Source organism: Sapajus apella, unplaced genomic scaffold (genome assembly GCF_009761245.1).
Source record: "Sapajus apella isolate SASKATOON/1434 unplaced genomic scaffold, GSC_monkey_1.0 scaffold89, whole genome shotgun sequence".
NCBI lineage: Eukaryota > Metazoa > Chordata > Mammalia > Primates > Cebidae > Sapajus > Sapajus apella.
The window spans coordinates 1,684,569-1,704,159 of record NW_022437029.1 but is presented as its reverse complement, the minus strand read 5'-3'; the positions used below and the strand labels follow the sequence as shown (position 1 = coordinate 1,704,159).

The following is a 19,591-nucleotide window of genomic DNA, read 5'->3' as shown; positions in this document are numbered from 1 at the left end:
ACGGTTACATAGGTGACGGGAAATGCTCGAGTGTGTTTGGTCACAGCAGAGATAGGGAGGGCTGATAGATGAATGGGTAAGATTAATTTTTAGAATAGAACAAAGAACCAGAAATTGAAACCCTTTGAAGAGAAACTATTTGTTCTTAACAACACATTCATTCCATTGAGCACCTACTAAGCACTTGGCTTTATGTACAGTATGCCCACTTCATCACATTCTGAAAAAGACTACTGTTTGTGCAGATTCTAGGGAAGCTTTAAGGTTGTGCAAGACACAGCCACTTCCCACTGGAATGCAGGTTGACTTGCTGCTGTAGGACTGTGCTGGGAACACTGGGAAGGGGGCTAAGGCTCAGCACAGTCATTGATGTCCTAGGGAAAGTTCATAGCACTTTGACTTCAGAAGAGGGCTTGGTGAAGGCCTCTACTTGGTGAAGGGGATTGCATCAGATTGGGAAGCTGAACATGTCTGGGACGACGGAAAAGGGATTTGGAGATTACAGTGGCATGTAGGGAGGAAATAGTCTTGGAGAAGGGTCCACTAACCTCAGTTAAGGATGGTTTCCTGTTGAGTGAAATGCCTGGGCTGCTCCTGCAGAGGCAAGAACCTTGGAAAAGACTCCCAGTGTGAGGGAGATGAGGTGAAAGGGGTGTGGTGCTCATGCTAGACTCATGATTTTAATTTGTTCTGCACAGTTCTTACCTGCTTGGAGTGGGGTCTTCTTTTTCACATGGTAGAGGATGGAGGGCTCATTCAGGAGCTTTCTCCTTGCCTTCTCTTGATAGGAATGTTAGTGATGGCACCAGCAATGACCATGGTCATGGGTAGAACAACACCTAACGTTCATTGAGTTCTCACTGTGTGCCAAATCCTGTTCTATTTATTTTATCCTCAGGACAGCCCTATGAGGTAGGCATGGTCTTCACCCAAGGTGCTTACAGGATCTTCTGCACAGACTACAAGCCTGTAAATGAAGAAGCAAAACAGGCTCCAGATCTTGGAGGTCCTTGAATTCTCCTTGGGCCCAGCTGGAGGATGCTCACAGCTCAGGACTGAGAGGGGAGAAGCATAGTGGGCAGGCATCTCCTCTCTGATCACCTGCTTAGGTTCTGGTTCCGCAAGGATGATTTGCTGCCATCCTGCTTAGGAGTGTGTGAAAAATACAAAATGATAGACGGCACTCCAGACCCACTAAATTCAAATCTCTAGGAATGGGACTATGGATTCTACATTGTCACCAGGGCCATATGTAGGCAAGTTAAAGTTGTAGACCTCTACTGTGGGGAGTAATTGTCACCTTGCACAGTTTCTCTTTGGTTCTACAGGTAAGGATGGACTACGGGGAAGACTCACATGTATAGAATATAATTTTGGATTCTGGGCAGAAAATAAATTATTTATATTCAAATATATCCTGACAGCAGAGAAAAACACACAAAGGCTTTTGATAATGTGGATAGGCCTGTTAGATTGTGCCTTCGAAACATCCCAGAGAGAAATTTAAAATCTCATGACATCTCCCAGCAGACCATGTGTAAATCCACATGATTGCAGAGTTACTTTTAAAACAAAAAAAGTGAAATTGTACAACAATGTGAATATACTTACCAATATAGATTAACACTTAAAAATTGCAAGAAGTTAAAATTTTTTTAATTAAATTATAAAAAGGTGGAAATGGTCATCTCTAGGAGCAAGGGGTATCCCAACCTTTACATCAAAAGCAAAGCTTTTGTAGTAACACGTTTCTTGCAAGGTTCAGAGAAGCCTTGGCCAATGCAGATTCCTGATGAAATACTGCCTTGCCAGGGCTTCCAAGCTTTGTTGGGGAAGGAGCAGAAACATTCCCAGAGGTGTGTCTAGAACAATACAAATGTGAATACAGACAACCCATATGGAAATGCCCAGGGAGCAAAGGCACCAGATGTACCTTGGGAATTGAGAGTTGGTGGAATCTGATGTGTTTTTCAGGATCTCTGTCACAGCAAAACAGCAAAAAATGTGTTTCTCTGATGGGCATGAGGTGTAGGATAAATATATTAACAAAGAGAGTAGATGAGGTAAAGAGAGGAGGGAGAATTATTTAATTCACTTCCTAGAGCAGTCTAGGATTATAAGTCTCTGGACCACCATCCTCCAAGTAAATCCCAACCCTTGGGAAAATAAGGGAAAAGAGCCCCTTAGTTAGACATGAGCTCCCTTTTGGAGGTTGGGGGCTGGCAATGGGTGTAAGCAAATGTCTGACGTTGGCCGTCTAGCATTAGAATATCCTCTGCACCTTGAATAGCCCCATGCAGTCTCTCCTTTGGAAGATTGTGACCCTAATGTGCCAAGAGGACCACGTGAGAGCAGCAGTCCCAGATGTTGTAGGGTATGTGATGTTTCTGCCCTAGTTCTTATAGGTCCAGAGATCATAGTACAGCATCATTCAGTTGGAGTCAGCCTCTCTTGTAGGGTTTTCTGAAGACTCTCTTGTAGGGTTTTCATTGACATCCTTCTCACCCTCCATCTTCATACTCTCTAGCCCAGCCAGAGTGAAATATATAGGGCAGGCAGTCAGGAAGGGCAGGCTGAGCCTCCTGGGTATGGGCAGGAGCTTCTGCCCACAGACAAAATGTCTTCTTCATCAGGGACACATCAGCTCTGTTCTTAAGGCCTTTCAACTGATTGAGCCAGGCCCACCAAGATTATCTAGAATAGCTTCCCTTATTTACAGTCAACTGACCATGGACCTCAATCCCATCTACGAGATATCTTCACAATACCTAGATTAGTGTTTTCTTGAATAACTGCTGCAGCCTAGCTAAATTGACACATAACGTTTTCCCTGATGACTACCATTAATTTCCCTGATGACTAATGATGGAGAGTCATTCTTCATGCACTTATGGCCAGTCATGGCCAGTCATAGATCCTTTTTTGAAATCTTGCCCATTAAAAAAATAAATTGGTTGTTTGCTTTTTTACTACTAAGTTGCAAGAGTTATTTTATATCCTAGAAACCAGTCCCTTATCAAATAATATGTATTACAAATATTTTCTCCCCATCTGTGGTTTGCTTATTTCCTTGTTAGTGTCTTTTTTTTGAGTAGAAGTTTTGAACTTTAATGGAGACATCGATTTTTTCATTTATGTTTAGTGATTTTTGTAACATGACAAAGAAACATTATCCTACCTCCATGGTCACAAAGATTTCATCTTAAGTTTTAGATATTTTGTAGTTTCAGCTTTTACATTTATGTCTATGATCGAATCTATTTCCAGTAAATTTTTATTTATGGTGTGATTTATTGTTTATGGTCATTTTTTCCCCATATGAATATCCAGTTTTTCTAGTCATCATTTGTTGAAAAGACATCCTTTCCACCACCAAAATCCTTGGGAATTTTGTTGAAAATCAATTGGCCGTATATGTGTGGGTCCGTTTTTGAACTATTTTTCATTCAGTTGAGCTATATGGCATCCTTTCACCAAAACCACACCTTCTGGTTTAATGTAGTTTTAAAGTAGGCCTTGAGATGAGGTAGGTTAAACCCTCCCAGCTTCGTGATGTTTTATTAAGAATGCTTTGGAAATTTTAGTTCCTTTATATTTCTACGTATGTTTTAGAATAAGATTCTTAGTTTCTGTCAACAAACCTGCTGGAACTATGTGTGGAATATCATTGAATCTATAGAGATTTGGGGGAGAATTGACACCTTAATAATGTTGCTTTTGCCCCTAATCTGTGAACATGATTTAATCTACTTATTTTGATCTTCTTCAATTTCTCTGAGAAATGTTTTATAGTTTTCAAGGTAGAGGTTGTTACTTCTTTGGCTAAATTTATTCCTAAATACTTTGTGGTTTTTGACCCTATTTTAAATGAAAAATTTTAAGATTTTATTTTCAATGGCTTGCTACTTGTATATACAAATAAAATTGAGTTTTTTATGTTGACTTTATATCCTGTGACTTTGCTGAAGTCAATTTTAAATTCTAATAATAGTGAATATGCCTTAGGAGTTTCTATATAAATGATTACGGCCCAGCAAATAGAAATATTTTCACTTTTTTCCTGATCTTTATGCCTTTTCTTTTTCTTGCCTTATTGCACTAGCCAGGACCTTGCTCAGTTTAATAGAAGTAGTCACAGTGGGCATCCTTGCCTTGTTCCCAATTATAGCAGAAAAGCATTCATTGATTCACTATTAAGTATGATGATACCTGTAGATTTTTTTTGTAGATATTTATAGGGGGTTCAAAGGATTTGTGAACTGATCAAGAAAAAACTTATCACCATGAGTGGCAGTAACATATATAAAACTTTATTGGGTGGCACTTGGACAGGGTTGGATGAGAGGTGAGGTCCCTTGTAGCATGAGACCTCCCAGAGGCTTGTAGTAAGGGGCCACCCACGGAAGGAGGACAAGAGAGAGGGGATCAGAAAGAGGTGCCTTGGTGATTTTGCTCAGCAGCATAGTGGGGAGTCTCTGTTAGAGACCCCTGAAGGGCAGCAGAGGCTTGAGGCCTTACAACATCAAGGCCCTATCTGAACAATGGATAACAGCTGCTGGGTGAAATTTCATGGGGTATGCAAAGCACACAGGACATAAATAGCTGTACATAGGCTTGTTTGGGCATTTTAAAAATAATTGGATGTGCAAAAATTTATGTTTGGTGCTGACAGACTTTGAGCTAACAGGTCTCATACAGAAGAAATCAGCAACCTAGATACCAACACACAGAGATTGTCTTTGACTCATTTCTATAACCATGCCCTTGATCAGTTTGAGGAAATTCTCTTTTCCTGTTTTTTTGAAAGTCTGTATCTTGAATGGATCTTGAATTATGTCAAATACATTTTTCTGCACCTATTCAGAAAAGATCTTCAACTGGAATTAATTGAATTACATTGAGTTTTAATTGTTAAAATGGTCTTTTATTTATTGTCTGAATTTAACGTGGCCATGAGGTAGCTTCTGTTTCAGGCATTACTGGCTTTTATTTGCTTATATACTAATTTGCTTTCATTGTGCTCTTTGTTGAGATTTGAGTTGAGCTGGGTTCACAAAACAAGTTGAGAAGTGTTACCTTCTCCCTTATTTTCTTTACTTTTTTTTTAAAATATCTTTTTTTTTTCTTAGAGGAAGAATGAGAGAAAGAAAGAAAAAGAATAAAAAAAAAGAAAAAGAATGAAGGAAAGGAAGAAAGAGGAAGAGGAAGAGAAGAGGGAGAGAGAACAGGGGTGTTGCTTTATTGCCCGGGCTAGAATGCAGTCTAAAACTGGGTATGCCTGTAATTGTGTTTAATAATAGAGACATTAAAAAAAAAAAGAGGGAAGAAAATAATTAACAAGCAGCCAACCAATATTTCATTTAAACCTGTAAATACATGTGATGTAGTACTGATAAGAGTGTATATTTTGTGTATTTAAAGTGGAGAGTCCTATGAATGTTAATTAAGTCTACTTGTTCCGAATCTGAGTTCAAGTCCTGAATATCGATGTTAACTTTCTGTCTCATTGATCTGTCTAATATTGATGTTGAAGTCTCCCACTATTATTGTGTGGGAGTCCAAGTCTCTTTGTAAGTCTTATATATCTGGGTATTTCTGTATTGGGTGCATATATATTTAGGATCTTTAGCTCTTCTTGTTACATTGATCCTTTTATCTTTATGTAATATCCTTCTTTGCTTCTTTTGATCTTTGTTGCTTTGAAATCTATTTTATCAGCAAAAATTTCAACTCCTGCTTTCTATTTATTTATTTTTGCTCTCCATTTGGTTGGTAAATTTTTCTCCATCCCTTTGTTTTGAGTCTTTGTGTATCCTTGCATGTGAGATGGATCTGGATGTAGCATACCAATGGGTCTTGGCTTTTTTTGCCTGTCTGTGTCTTTGGATTGGGGGATTTAGTCGATTTAAATTTAGAATTAATAACAATATATGTATGTTTGATACTGTCATTTAATGTTAGCTGGCTGTTTTGCCCATTAGTTGATGCAATTTCTTAATTATGTTGATGTTCTTTATTTTTTGGTATTTTTTAGAAAGGCTGATACTGGTTGTTCCGTTCTATTAGTAGTGGTTCTTTCAGAAGCTCTTGTAAAGCAGGCCTGGTGGTGATGAAATCTCTGAGTGCTTGCTTGTTCACAAAAGATTTTATTTTTCCTTCACTTATGAAATTTAGTTTGGCTGGATGTAAAATTCTGGGTTGAAAGTTCTTTTCTTTAAGGATGTTGAATATTGGCCCCCACTCTCTTCTGTCTTGTAGGGTTTCTGCTGAGAGATCTGCTGTGAGTCTGATGGGCTTCCCTTTATGGGTAACCTGACCTTTCTCTCTGGCTGCCCTCAGTATTTTCTCTTTCATTTCAACCCTGGTGAATCTGGCGATTATGTGCCTTGAGGTTGGTCTTCTTGAGGAATATTTTTGTGGTGTTCCCTGTATTTCCTGGAGTTGAATATTGTCCTGCCTTGCTAGGTTGGGAAAGTTTTCCTGAATAATATCCTGAAGCGTATTTTCCAGCTTGGATTGATTCTCTTCGTCACATTCAGGTACACCTATCAAACGTAGATTAGGTCTTTTCACATAGTCCCATATTTCTTGGAGACTTTGCTCGTTCTTTTTTATCCAATCTTGTCTTTTTGTTTTATTTCATGAAGTTGGTCTTCGACCTCTGATATCTTTTCTTCTGCTTGATCAATTTGGCTGTTAAAACTTGCGCATAGTTCGCGAAGTTCTCGTGTTGTATTTTTCAGCTCCATTAATTCACTTATATTCCTCTCTAAATTGTGTGTTATTGTTAACATTTCGTCAAACCTTTTTTCAAAGTTCTTAGTTTCTTTGCATTGGGTTAGAACAAGTTCTTTTAATTCCCAGATGTTTCTTATCCACTTTTTAAAGCCAGCTTCTGCTAATGGAACACAGTCTTTCTCCATCAGGTCTTGTTCTGTTGCTGATGAGGAATTGTGATCCCCTGTAGAGGGAGAGGCGTTCTGAGTTTGGGTATTCCCAGCCTTTTTAGGCTGGTTTCTTCCCTTTGTTATAAATTTATCCATCTGTGGTCTTTATAATTACCGTCTTTATAGTTGGGTTTCTGAATGGACGTCCAACTTGTTGATTCCCAGCGCTAGAATCTGAGCAACCCACTGCGCTGGCCAAAACAGCGGCTTTAAGATTGATGGTGCTTTTCTGACTCTGCACCAAGAACTGCCACACCAAGGCAGCGGCAAAACCGCCTCACCGGCCTCAGGAGTCATGCTGGCGACACGTGGGCCTCCTCCGCTGGGAATCTCCTGGTGCGTGAGCAACAAAAATTGATCTGAAAATGTGGCGTCCTCTCGTTCTGTGCTCTTTCAGTGGGAGCTGCAATCCTGAGCTGCTAGTGATCAGCCATCTTGGATCTCTCTCCTGTTTGTTTGTTTTAGAGACAGGGTCTTGCTCTGTTGCCCAGGCCAGAGTGCAGTGGCATGATCTTGGCTCACTGCAGCCTCAACCGCCCCGGATCAAGTGATTCTCCCACTTTAGCTTCCCAAGGAGCTGGGACGACATACATGTGCCACCACTCCTGGCTAATTTTTGTATTTTTAGTAGAGACAAGTTTTGCCATGTTGCCCAGGCTGGTCTCAAACTTCTGGATTCAAGCAATCTGCCTGGCTCGGCTTCCCAAAGTGCTGGGATTACAGGCAATAGCCAGTGAATCTGGCCTACTTTTTTTTTGTCAAGTGACTTGAAACAACACAAATTTATTCTCTTGCATTTCTGGAGGTCAGAATTCTAAAATCATGGTGTTGGCAGCCTTCTTCTAGAAGCTTCAGGTTGAGAATCTATTTATCTTTTCTAGCTTCTAGAGGCTGTCTGCATTGCTTGACTTTTGGCCTTTACCCCTATTCCTCCCCCATTTTCTGAAAGAGTTTGTGTAAGATTATTATTTCTTATTTATTTATTTATTTATTTTCTTGAGACAGGTTCTCACTCTGTTGCCAAGGCTGGAGTGCAGTGGCATGATCTTGGCTCACTGCAGCCTCAACCTCCTGGGTTTAAGTAATTCTTCCACCCCAGCCTCCTGAGTAACTGAGACCACAGGTGCATGCCACCATGCCTGGCTAATTATTTTATTTTTTGTAGAGATGGGGTGTTGCTATGTTGCCCAGGCCGGTCTTGATCACATGAGTTCAAGCAGTCCTTCTGCCTCAGCCTCCCAAAGCGCTGGTGTTACAAGTGTAAGACACCATATATATCCAGCCTATAATTTCATCTTCAAATATTTGATAAAATTCACCAGTTAACCATCTGGGCCTGGAGCTTCTTTTGTAAAAAGGGTTTTGATAACAAATTAACTTTCTTTAATAGATAAAAGGTAATTTATACTTTCTGTTTCATTTTATGTCAGTTTTGGTTATATTTGTCAAGGTTAACTTTATCTTCATTTTTGAATTTTCAGGAAATATTTTGTCTATAATATTATTTTATTATGATTTGAATGTCTGTAGGCATTCTAGTAGTGATAACTCCTTTGTATTTGTGTTTTCTCCTTTTTCTTGCTGATTAGAGGTTTATCTATATTGTTGATTTATTTCAAATAATTAATTTTTGCATCTGTCATTTTACCTTGTGAGTTCTTCTTTGTTCCGTGGATTTTTAGAAATACATGTCTCATTTCCAAATATTTTGAGATTTTCATAGATATCTTATTGTTATTGGCTTTTCATTTAATTTCATTGTGGGCCAAGTACATACTTTGTATGACTGCAATTCTTTTAAATTAATTGGAACTTGGTTTATGGTCAAGCACATGGGCTGTCTTGGTGAAAGTGACAAGCATACTTGAAAATAAATATATTATCTAGGATTTGGGGTACAGGTCAAGATGGTTGAGATAATCTTTATTGGTTTTTGGTTTTGGTCTACTTGTTCTAGAAGTGTCGAGAGAAAGAAGTTAAAATCTGTAAAATGCAAAATATATAATTGCAAAAGCCTTGCACCCATGTATGTCCCTTCACCCCTCCACCTGTTTCTATTTGTGTCATAGTTGCCATGTGTATTATATCTTTATGTATTTTAAGGAAATAAAGAGAAAAATATTTTAAAATATTCACCTGGATAATTATTATTTCAGAAACTGTTCATCCCATCCTTAAGATCTGATTTTCTGTTTTCTATCAATTTCCATCAGCCTGCGGAATTTCCTTTAGCATTTCTTGTAGTGCAATTCTTCTGATTGTGAATTCTGGTTTACTTTTATCTGCAAATGTCTTCATTTTACTTTCATTTTTGAGGATATTTTCACTTGATGTGGAATTTTGGGTTGAGAGGTTTTATTTTCTTTCAACACTTGAATGATGTTGTCCCACTGTAGGGTTATTGCCTCTATAGGTGCTGATGAGAAGTCAGTGGTTTCTAATTTGTATTCCCCTTTATGTGATGTGTCGTTTATTATTCTGGCAGCTTTCAAGATTTTTTTCTCCATGTTTGTTTTTCAACATTGTGACTATGATGGAATGCTTTTCTTCTTTTTTACTCTGGGATTCACTGAACTGAGATAAACAATGAAGATGTGGATGCCTTGATGAAGAGCCTGCAGGTCAAATCTTCGCCTATGGTAAATGATGGTGTGGTTCGTTTGAGAGGACTTCCTTATAGTTGCAACAAGAAAGACATTGTAGACTTCTTTGCAGGACTGAATACAGTTGACGTTACTTTTGTGATGGACTACAGAGGGGGACGAAAGACAGGGGAAGCCTATGTGCAAATTGAAGAACCAAAAATGGCCAACCAAGCCCTGTTGAAACACGGGGAAGAAATTGGTAATCGATACATCAAGATATATCCAAGCAGAAGGAATGAAGTTCGAACACATGTTGGTTCTCATAAGGGAAAGAAAATGGCATCTTCTCCTACTGCTAAGTATATAACTGAGCCAGAAATGGTCTTTGAAGAACACGAAGTAAATGAGGATATTCAACCCATGACAGCTTTTGAAAGTGAGAAAGAAATAGAATTGCCCAAGGAGGTGCCAGAAAAGCTTCCAGAGGCTGCTGATTTTGGAACTACGCCTTGTCTGCATTTTGTCCACAGGACCTTTCCGAGCCAATGCCCAAGACATTATAAACTTTTTCGCTGCACTGAAGCCTGTTAGAATCACCATGGAATACAGCTCCAGTGGGACGGCCACTGGAGAAGCTGATGTGCACTTTGAGACCCATGAGGATGCTGTTGCAGTGATGCTCGAGGATCGGTCCCACGTTCATCATAGGTATATTGAACCGTTCCTGAATTCTTGTCCAAAAGGAAAATTAGACTTCAGGGGCTCCAGATAATAAGAATGAAGCAAGAAGCATTTCATTTGCACATCTTTCTTGGACATGGGATATACAATTCCAGTTTATTAGCAGCAACTGCTGGGGAATTGATTTTGGTGTTTTGGGTTAATTGCTTCTAAGAAAAATTTCATAATGGTCTGCTTAGAAGAAGAAATGAAAGATCCAGTTTGGGATTATGAAATAAATCACAAATTAAAACTCTTATTTAAACTGTCCAGGATCTGATTTAAAAATATGATCTTTATTTCATATGATTAAACAGTTTGTTTTCATAGATGATATGTTATCCATTGTAAAGACTAATATTTTTATTTAGCAGTATTCCTTAAACTCTTTCATTTAAAAAATAATATTCTTTTTTTTTTTTCCCCTGTGAATTGAGTGCTCTGATGTAAAACTTCTCATGGAGTGAAACAGTGATTTATTTTAACCAAACATTCACCAAAGCAAAGAAAGTTTTCAGACCTTTGAACTGGTATGGTTTGGCAGAATAGTTTTAAATTTTGCTGTATTTGATTACTTAGAGAGATAGGAATTTTAAAAAATCAAAACAAAAAATAAATAACACACTTTAGCGAGTGTAAATGACAGTTTGGCAGTTTTATGTCTTTAGAAATGTTTTGCCTTTCTAAGCCTGTGTAAAGGTGTTTAATGTTGGTGCCTATTTACTTAAGGGACATTCTAGTCTTTACTTAAAAGTTGTCTGAACTGTCCCTCCCTGGCTTTTTTTGGTTTGGGGTAAACCTAAGGATGTTTGTTAGTCTCAAAACTGTGAAGTGGCATGTCAGAACAGTCCAGACTGGTGAGAAAATTAATGGCTTCACTTGAATTTAAACCAGCTCTAGATAGGAAACAATCAGTCTCCTCATTTGCTTTTACAATGGAGTAGCACATCCCATATTTTAGAACGAGTAGGGGTGCCTTGATTAAGTAAAAATAGCATTTGATGTATAATTGCGTGAAGGGTTTATGGATAAAGCTGTACTTCTGTCACAGTGTGGCAGTACATTCTGCTTTAATATTAAACAGCTTGTTATTTAAATATTGGACAAAATGGCTGGCTTCAAAATGTAGTCATTAATAAACTAAAGCTTTATGTGCACCTGTGTAGGAGAATCAAAATCCTGTGTACTTTCTTTGCCTTGTTCCTGCTCTCAGGGTGACGACTGCCACCAGGAGATGCAATTCTAGTTCTTAAAATATTTGCCCAGATTTCTGAGAGGTGATATCTGGAAGAGAGACTATGTCTTCTCTTATTTAATACATAACCATCTTTGATTACCAGCTAAGATGCTAAATCACTGTACTGTAAGTAGTCAATAAGTGAAGATTTTTTTCAGGCTGAAGATCACCTAAGAGTATTTATTATTGGAGTGTGTGAGTCACTGAATATATGATTACCTCAAGTCCTGGTATATTAATATAAGAAGAAATGGTTAATTAAAAAAATACATTCCTCAGAAGACTTGCTATTTTTGTTTTAGCAGACAATTAACTTTGTTGAACTTATATTGAAAATGCTGCCTCTTGGGTGGCAGCTAAAATTTCAGTTTAGCTCTTTTATCCTTAATTGATCTAGTTGCCATCTGTCTGTGCATACATGGTTAAGATGTCAGAGGACAGGCATGGTGGCTCACACCTATAATCCCAGCACTCTGGGAGACCGAGGTGGGTGGATCACTTGAGGTCAAGAGTTTGAGATTAGCTTGGCCGACAGGGCTGCATGTGTCTTTATAATAGAATGATTTATAATCCTTTGGATATATACCCAGTAATGGGATTGCTGGGTCAAATGGAATTTCTATTTCTAGGTCCTTGCGGAATTGCCACACTGTCTTTGACAATGGTTAAACTAATTTACACTCCCACCAAGAGTGTAAAAGCGTTCCTATTTCTCCATATCCTCTCCAGCATCTGTTGTCTCCAGAATTTTTAATGATCGACATTCTAACTGGCGTGAGGTGGTATCTCAGTGTAGTTTTATTTGCATTTCTCTAATGACCAGTGATGATGAGCATTTTTTCATATGTTTGCTGACCTCATATATGTCTTCTTTTAGAGCTATAAATTTACATCTTTAGACAAATTTAAGAGATTTGCAGCCATTACTTCTCTATTTTTCCCCATTATTTCTCTCTTCTCATTTTAAAACTTGGATTACTAAGGGTGTATTTCCCCACAGTTTCTGAAGTCCTGTTTATTTAAATCTTGTACCTCTTTTTTCAGACTTCACAGTTTCTATTGATCAATCTCAGAGTCATTGGCTCCTCTGCCATTTGTATTCTGTTCTTAAGATCATTCAGTGGATTTCTTTTAACATTAAGACATTGTATCTTTTAGTTCTGGGATTTTCATTTTTTTTTAAATAGTTTATTATAAGCATATTTTCCTTGACTTTAATATACATAGTTATTATAGCTGTTGTAAAGTCCTTGTCTGATAATCTAACAGCTGGATCATCTCAGGGTTAATTGCCTTATAATTTTTCTCTTGAAACAGATGACATTTTCATGGTTATATGTTAAATAACTTAGAATTTTAGTTATATACTTTATAAATGTTAGGTTGTAGAGACTCTGAATTCTGTTACATTCCTCAGAAGACTTGATATTTTTGTTTTAGCAGACAATTAACTTTGTTGAACTTATATTGAAAATGCTGCCTCTTGGGTGGCAGTCAAAATTTCAGTTTAGCTCTTTTGTCCTTAATTGATATGTTTGCCATCTGTCTGTGCATATATGGTTATGATGTCAGAGAACAGGCATGGTGGCTCACATGTCTAATCCCAGCACTCTGGGAGACCGAGGTGGGTGGATCACTTGAGGTCAGGAGTTTGAGATTAGCCTGGCTGACAGGGCAAAACCCCATCTCTACTAAAGAAACAAAAATTAGCTGACTGTGGTGGTACATGCCTGTAATCCCAGTTACTTGGGAAGCTGAGACAGGAGAATGGCTTGAACTTAGGAGGTGGAGATTGCAGTGAGCTGAGATTGAACCATTGTACTCCAACCTGAGTGACAAAGCAAGACTTAGATCTTTCCTTGATAGTATTCTCTCTGTATACTCTAAGAGCTGTGGTTTTCCCAAACTCTGTTTTCTCATTTTTCAAGCCAGAAAGACTGTATATCTCAGAGTTTAAGCCTTCACGTGTGGTACTTACCATGTCTTGCCTTAGCCCACCCTTAAGCTAAAATGTGTGATAACAGGGCACTCACCATATCAGAATCTGCCTGCTTTTGTGCCTCCCTTGAGTCTCTAGGTAGTTGTAACTATCTGTTAGAGGGTCTGTGTTAAGAGTTTACTTGAACATACTGGAAGTGGAACTCCTCTCACCTTCATTTCGAAGGCTAGTTTTACTGCATATACAATTCTTTGCTGACAGGTTCTTAAATTCGTTTCTTTTTGCACTATGCCATTCCAATATCTTCCAATATCTATAGTTTTTGTTGAAAAGCCATCTGTAATCATGTTGGTCTTCCTCTGAATGTAATATATTGTGTGTGTGTGTTTTTTCTGGTTTCAATATTTCCTTGTTGGCAGTTTAACTATGAAGTGTGTGGGGGTAGTTTCTTTTGTGTTTATCAAGTTTTCAGGTTCCTTAGGCTTCTTGAATCTATTAACATTTTCTACCACATTTTGGAAGTTTTCAGTTATTTTTTCTCCAGTGATTTTTTTTTCTCTTTTTCTATCTCCTCCTTTTCTAGGACTCCAATTGCACATATTTTGAAATCTTGAAATTATTCCATGGGTCTCTGAGGTTTTGTTAACTTTTCTTCAATATTCTTTCCTTTTTTTTTTTTTTTTGGTTTTTTGGATTGAGTAAATTTTATCAATCTTATTCAAATTCAATAATTATTCTGTCCTTTCCATTTTGCTGCTCAGTCTATTTAGTGTACTTTATGTTGTACCTTTCAGCTCTAGAATTTTTCTCTTGCATTTTAATACCTTCATTTCTGTATTGAGATGATTCATTTCTTCATTGATACTCTATTTTATTCTTTTTTTTTTTTTTTTTTTTGAGACGGAGTTTCACTCTTGTTACCCAGGCTGGAGTGCAATGGCGCGATCTCAGCTCACCGCAACCTCCGCCTCCTGGGTTCAGGCAATTCTCCTGCCTCAACCTCCTGAGTAGCTGGGATTACAGGCACGCGCCACCATGCCCAGCTAATGTTTTTTGTATTTTTGGTAGAGACAGGGTTTCACCATGTTGACCAGGATGGTCTCGATCTCTTGACCTCGTGATCCACCCACCTCGGCCTCCCAAAGTGCTGGGATTACAGGCTTGAGCCACCGCGCCCGGCCATTTGTATATATTTATAGTAGCTTTGATGTCTGCTATACAACATCTGTAATAAATCAGATTTTTTATTGAATGTTTGTCTTTTATCATAATAATAGAATACATTTTCCTGTTTCTTTGCATGTCTACTAAATTTTGGTTCAAAACTGGACTGCAGGAAATATAGTGATTCTGGATTCTGTTGTGTTCTCATGGTTTTTTTCTTGTGTGTGTGTGTGTGTGTGTGTGTGTGCGTGCACGTGTGTGTGTGGTTTCTTTTTTGTACACTTAATTTTTTATTTTCCATTCTAATAGGCAGTCAACTTGCCTGGACTCAAACTGAAAACTTTTTTCTCTTGTAATAGGAAGTAGTTAACTTCAGCTTTGAGGGCTCACTCTTTCAGTGGTTCCCTTGCTTAAATTTCCAAACATTCTTCCAGCCTTGAGTTCTGTCTCCTGATAGTGTAAGCCCATAAGGCATTAGATTACTGCTGCCCAAGCTACACATGGCCTGGAAATGTATTTCAGTTAAAAAGCAGTGAACAGATAGAACTTTCTCTATGTCTCTATGCAGCTCTGTTTCTGAACAGTAGATTCCTCTCTGGTCCCTGCCTAATTTTTTTACAGTGTTCCCTGGGTTCTCCCTTGTACATGCATAATTTAGTGTCTAGCTAGGAATTAGGGCAAAGTTCATACTTAGGTTTTATGATTCACTCTTACTGTAGTTTCTTGCTGATGAGTATTTTTCTTTAAACTTTCACTTTTTTTTCTAGCCATGAACTTTTATTTCTGGCACCTTGAGCCAGTTAGACTATAAATTTTTTGTTGCCTTGACCCTGAAAGTTGGGGGGTGCCTTCAGGCCAGAATGTCACAAACTCATAATTCTTTTCTTCTCCAGTTGCAGTTTTAAAGAATAAACTCTCCAGTAGTTTCTCTCTGGTCTTGAGCATTTTAAATAGTTGGTAACTTAAAAAAATTTATCCAGGTCTGTATTAGTCTGCTCTCATGCTGCTAATAAGGATGTACCAGAGACTGGGTAATTTAGAAAGGAAAAAGGTTTAATAGACTCACAGTTCCACATGGCTGTGGAGGCCTCACAAGTATGGTAGAAGCCTAGAGAGGAACAAAGGTGTGACTTACATGGAAGCAGGCAAGAGAGCATGTGCAAGGGAACTACCCTTTATAAAACCATCAGATGTCATAAGACTTATTTCCTGTCAAGAGAACAGCATGGAAAAGACCTGCCCCATGATTCAATTACCTCCTCATATGTTGTGGGGTCCCTCCCACAACACATGGCAATTATGGGAGCTACAATTCAACATGAGATTTGGGTGGGGACACAGCCAAACTATTTCATTCCACCCCAGCCCCTCCCAAATCTTATGTCCTCACATATCAAAACCAATCATGTTTTCCCAACAGTCCCCCAAAGTCTTCATTTCAGCATAAACTCAGAAGTCCACAGTCCAAAGTCTCATCTGACACAAAGCAAGTCCTTTCCACCTTTGAGCCTATATAATCAAAAGCAAGTTGTTAATACACCCATTCCAAATGGGAAAAATTGGCCAAAATGAAGGCGATAGGGCAATGAAATCTTGTTTTTTTTTTGAAAATGTAATTACTTTATTGATTTCTTACAATCAAATACTGCCAACTAGCATTACCCCCACTCTTGCATCATTAAAAACAAAGGGTATTTCCTCCTTGGTATTTTCAAATGATGCACTATACAATAAACAAAGTTAGAACTTAAAATGCACTCTGATTAATTATGTAAACTGGTAATTTGTTTAAAAAAGCATAATAATTTGCTTCCTTTCTTCATAAAATGGAAATTCAAATATTTCTCCTGGTAGTCTTGAGATTATCATTATGAGTAGTGCAAAGTGTGGCACATATAGTTTCCTCTAGAAGGGTGTGTATCTTACACACCTTATTTAAACAAACAAAATGTGCATTAACAAAACGCACACAGTCAATGCATGATAGAAAGCTTGTTTCAAATAGAAGGCAGCCCCTCAGGCCACCATATTATTTAGGTTTTGCATTATCATTTATGGCATTAGAGATTAATTACGCATAACATACTTTTAAACATTTTAACCCTGAAGATAAGAAAAATAATTGTTGCTTGAAAAAAATTATTCCAGGTAGCCATTTGGTTTGTATCAGGAGAAAGTGAACCCTCCATGAGTTTAGTGTCTGCCAAGTCGGAATCATTAGCACGAGTCAGTGAATCAGATACAAGACACATTTCACAGTGACTGTTTCCCAAGTCCTGGCAATGCCTCTTCTCTCACATTCTGCCAGATGATGAAGCATTTCCGGGATGACCCTTCTATGTGGTTTTTCCCTTTTCATTTTTTTTGCTGGATTAACTATTACTGTATTATTTCCTCTTCTCCCCTCCTCTTCTGTGGCCTTCCATTTCAATTATTCATAAATCCTTTCAGAATATCCTCAGAGAGCTCCATAAGGGGAAGTTCTGGAGAAGAAAAATCCAAGGGAGGAAGTCTGGGGATTGGAATGTCCTTGGCTTTCCCGGCATTTGCTGCAAACGTCTGCCAGGTTGAGGAGGCTGTAGCAGTTTCTGAATGTGGTGGCAAGCTCCGTATCTCTGACGTTTCTACAAAACCAGCATCTACATCCAGTTCCTTTTCTATTAGACCTTTTAGAAGTCTGGCCATTTCAGCCTTTAGTTGTTTATTTTCTTTCCTTAATCTTTCATTCTCGGCCACAAGGAATTCCACATGCCTCTTCAAATCTGCAGTTTTGGTTGTCTGATCCTCTATAATTGTTTTATCATCTTTTGGGGCTTTGCTTCCAATACATGGCTCCACTGGCTCACTCTTTTGCTGAAGTAAGTACAGCAGTGTGTCTGGATCCCTGTCACGGATCCCCTGAATCTCAGGCAGGCGTTTCTCTGTGGAAGGGTTGTACTTCTGAGAAAGGGGGCTCTGGCCCTCTGCATCCTCTGCAGAGGGTTTGTGAGATGCCTGAAGATGGGCAGCTACATCCTTGTCGGTGTTCTGCTGGGCTTTCAATCTTTCTTCACACTGGGCACTTTTCCATCTCTCTTGGATGAGGAGGAGCTGTTTCATGTGGCTATCCCTTTGCAATTCCAGTGAAAGATGTGCCTGCTCAGATTGTGTCAGCTTCATGGCTTCAGAAAGATACGCGGCAGCCTTTTTGTGACAAGAAATAGCCTCTTCGTATTTGCCTGCAGCTAAAAAACGGTCTGCTCATCTGCTCTGTTGATGAGCCAGGTTGAGAGGTCCTTCCATTACTTCCATAGACCCCGGGGCAAGTGGTGGCCTTAGGAAGGGAAGCAAGCAGTGGTGCCGCAGAACATGGAGGGGACCGCCAGGGAGCACGAGCAGCCACGGACACCATGGCCCCTCTCTGTGCCCCAAGAGCCAGTGGTGGGCACAGAGGGAGCAACAACCTCACCACTTCCTCCTCCTGTGCTGCGCCATGGGCCCACCCCCTGCACCACTGCAACGGCCACGCACGGTGCCAGGACCGGCAGTGAAATCTTAAAGCTCTGAAATGATGTCTTTTGACTCCATGTCTCACATCAAGGTCATGCTGATGCAAGAGGTGAGCTTCCTTGACCTTGAGAAGCTCTGCCCCAAGGGGGGTTTTCAGAGTACAGCCCCCTTCTGGTTCCTTTCATGGCTGGTATTGTCAGTGGCTTTTCCAGGCACATGGCACAAGCTGTCAGTGGACCTACCATTCTGGGATCTGGAGGACTGTGGCCGTCTTCTCACAGCTCCACTAGGCAATGCCCCTGTAGGGACTCTGTGTGGGGGATTTGATCCCACATTTTCCTTCTGCACTGCCCTAGCTGAGGTTCTCCTAAGGGCCCCACCCCTGAAGCAAACTTTTGCCTGGACATCCAGGTATTTCCAAACGTCCTCTGAAATCTAGGCAGAGGTTCCCAAACCTCAATTCTTGACTTCCATGTACCCACAGGCCCAACACCACGTGTAAGCTGTAAAGAATTGGTGCTTGCATCCTCTGAAGGAACAGCCAGAGCTGTACATTGGCCTCATGGCTGGAGCTGAAACAGCTGGGATGCAGAGTACCATATTTGAAGGCTGCATAGAGTATGGGGGTCCTGGGCCCAGCCCACAAAACCATTTTTTCCTCCCAGGCTTCTAGGTTTGTGATGGGAGGGGCTGCCATGAGGGTCTCTGACATGCCCTGGAGACATTTTCCCCATTGTCTTGGTGATTAGCATTTGGTTCCTCATTATTTATGCATATTTCTGCAGCTGACTGGAATTTCTCCCCCCAAAATGGGGTTTTTTTTTCTACTGCATTGTCAGGCTGCAAATTTTCCAAATTTCTATGCTCTGTTACATCTTGAATGCCTTGCTGCTTAGAAATTTCTTCTGCCACACACCATAAATCCCAATTTCAAAGTTTCGCAGATCTCTAGGGCAGGACAAAATGCTGCCAGTCTCTTTGCATAGCAAAGGCAACCTTTATTCCAGTTCCTAACAAGTTTCTCTTCTCCATCTGAGACCATCATAGCCTGGACTTTATTGTCCATATCACTATCAGCATTTTGGTCAAAGCCATTCAACAAGTCTCTAGGAAGTTCCAAACTTTCTCACATTCTCCTGTCTTCTTCTGAGTCCTCCAAACTGTTCCAATTTCTGCCTGTTATCCAGTTCCAAAGTCACTTCCACATTTTCAGGTATCTTTACAGCAGCACCCCACTCCTTGTGCCAATTTAATGTATTAGTCTGTTTTCATAAAGACAGATGCTAATAAAGACATACCTGAGACTAAGTAATGTAGAAAGAAAAGAGGTTTAATGGACTTACAGTTCCATTGTATTAGGGAGGCCTCACAGTCATGGTGGAAGGGAAGGGAGGAGCAAAGCCATGACTTACTTGGTGGCAGGCGAGAGATTGTGTGCAGGAGAACTCTCCTTTATGAAACCATCAGATCTCATGAGACTTATTTAATATCACAAGAATAGCATGGGAAA

The 19,591-nt window shown here is 39.4% G+C and overlaps 1 long non-coding RNA gene and 2 pseudogenes across 3 annotated transcripts; 2 read left to right on the top strand and 1 right to left on the bottom strand.

Annotated features, from left to right (window-relative positions):
* The first annotated feature begins 1,680 nt into the window (after positions 1-1,680).
* On the top strand, positions 1,681-11,656 carry LOC116534692 (annotated as a pseudogene). Its single transcript, XR_004261830.1, has 3 exons — positions 1,681-1,856; positions 7,193-7,283; positions 9,527-11,656. The product of XR_004261830.1 is annotated as a G-rich sequence factor 1 pseudogene (transcript).
* A 3,991-nt stretch (positions 11,657-15,647) lies between these two features.
* On the top strand, positions 15,648-19,591 carry LOC116534751. Its single transcript, XR_004261862.1, has 2 exons — positions 15,648-15,687; positions 19,454-19,591. It is a non-coding gene; the product is annotated as an uncharacterized LOC116534751 (long non-coding RNA).
* LOC116534749 lies at positions 16,200-17,898 on the bottom strand (annotated as a pseudogene). Its single transcript, XR_004261861.1, has one exon. The product of XR_004261861.1 is annotated as a nuclear receptor-binding factor 2 pseudogene (transcript).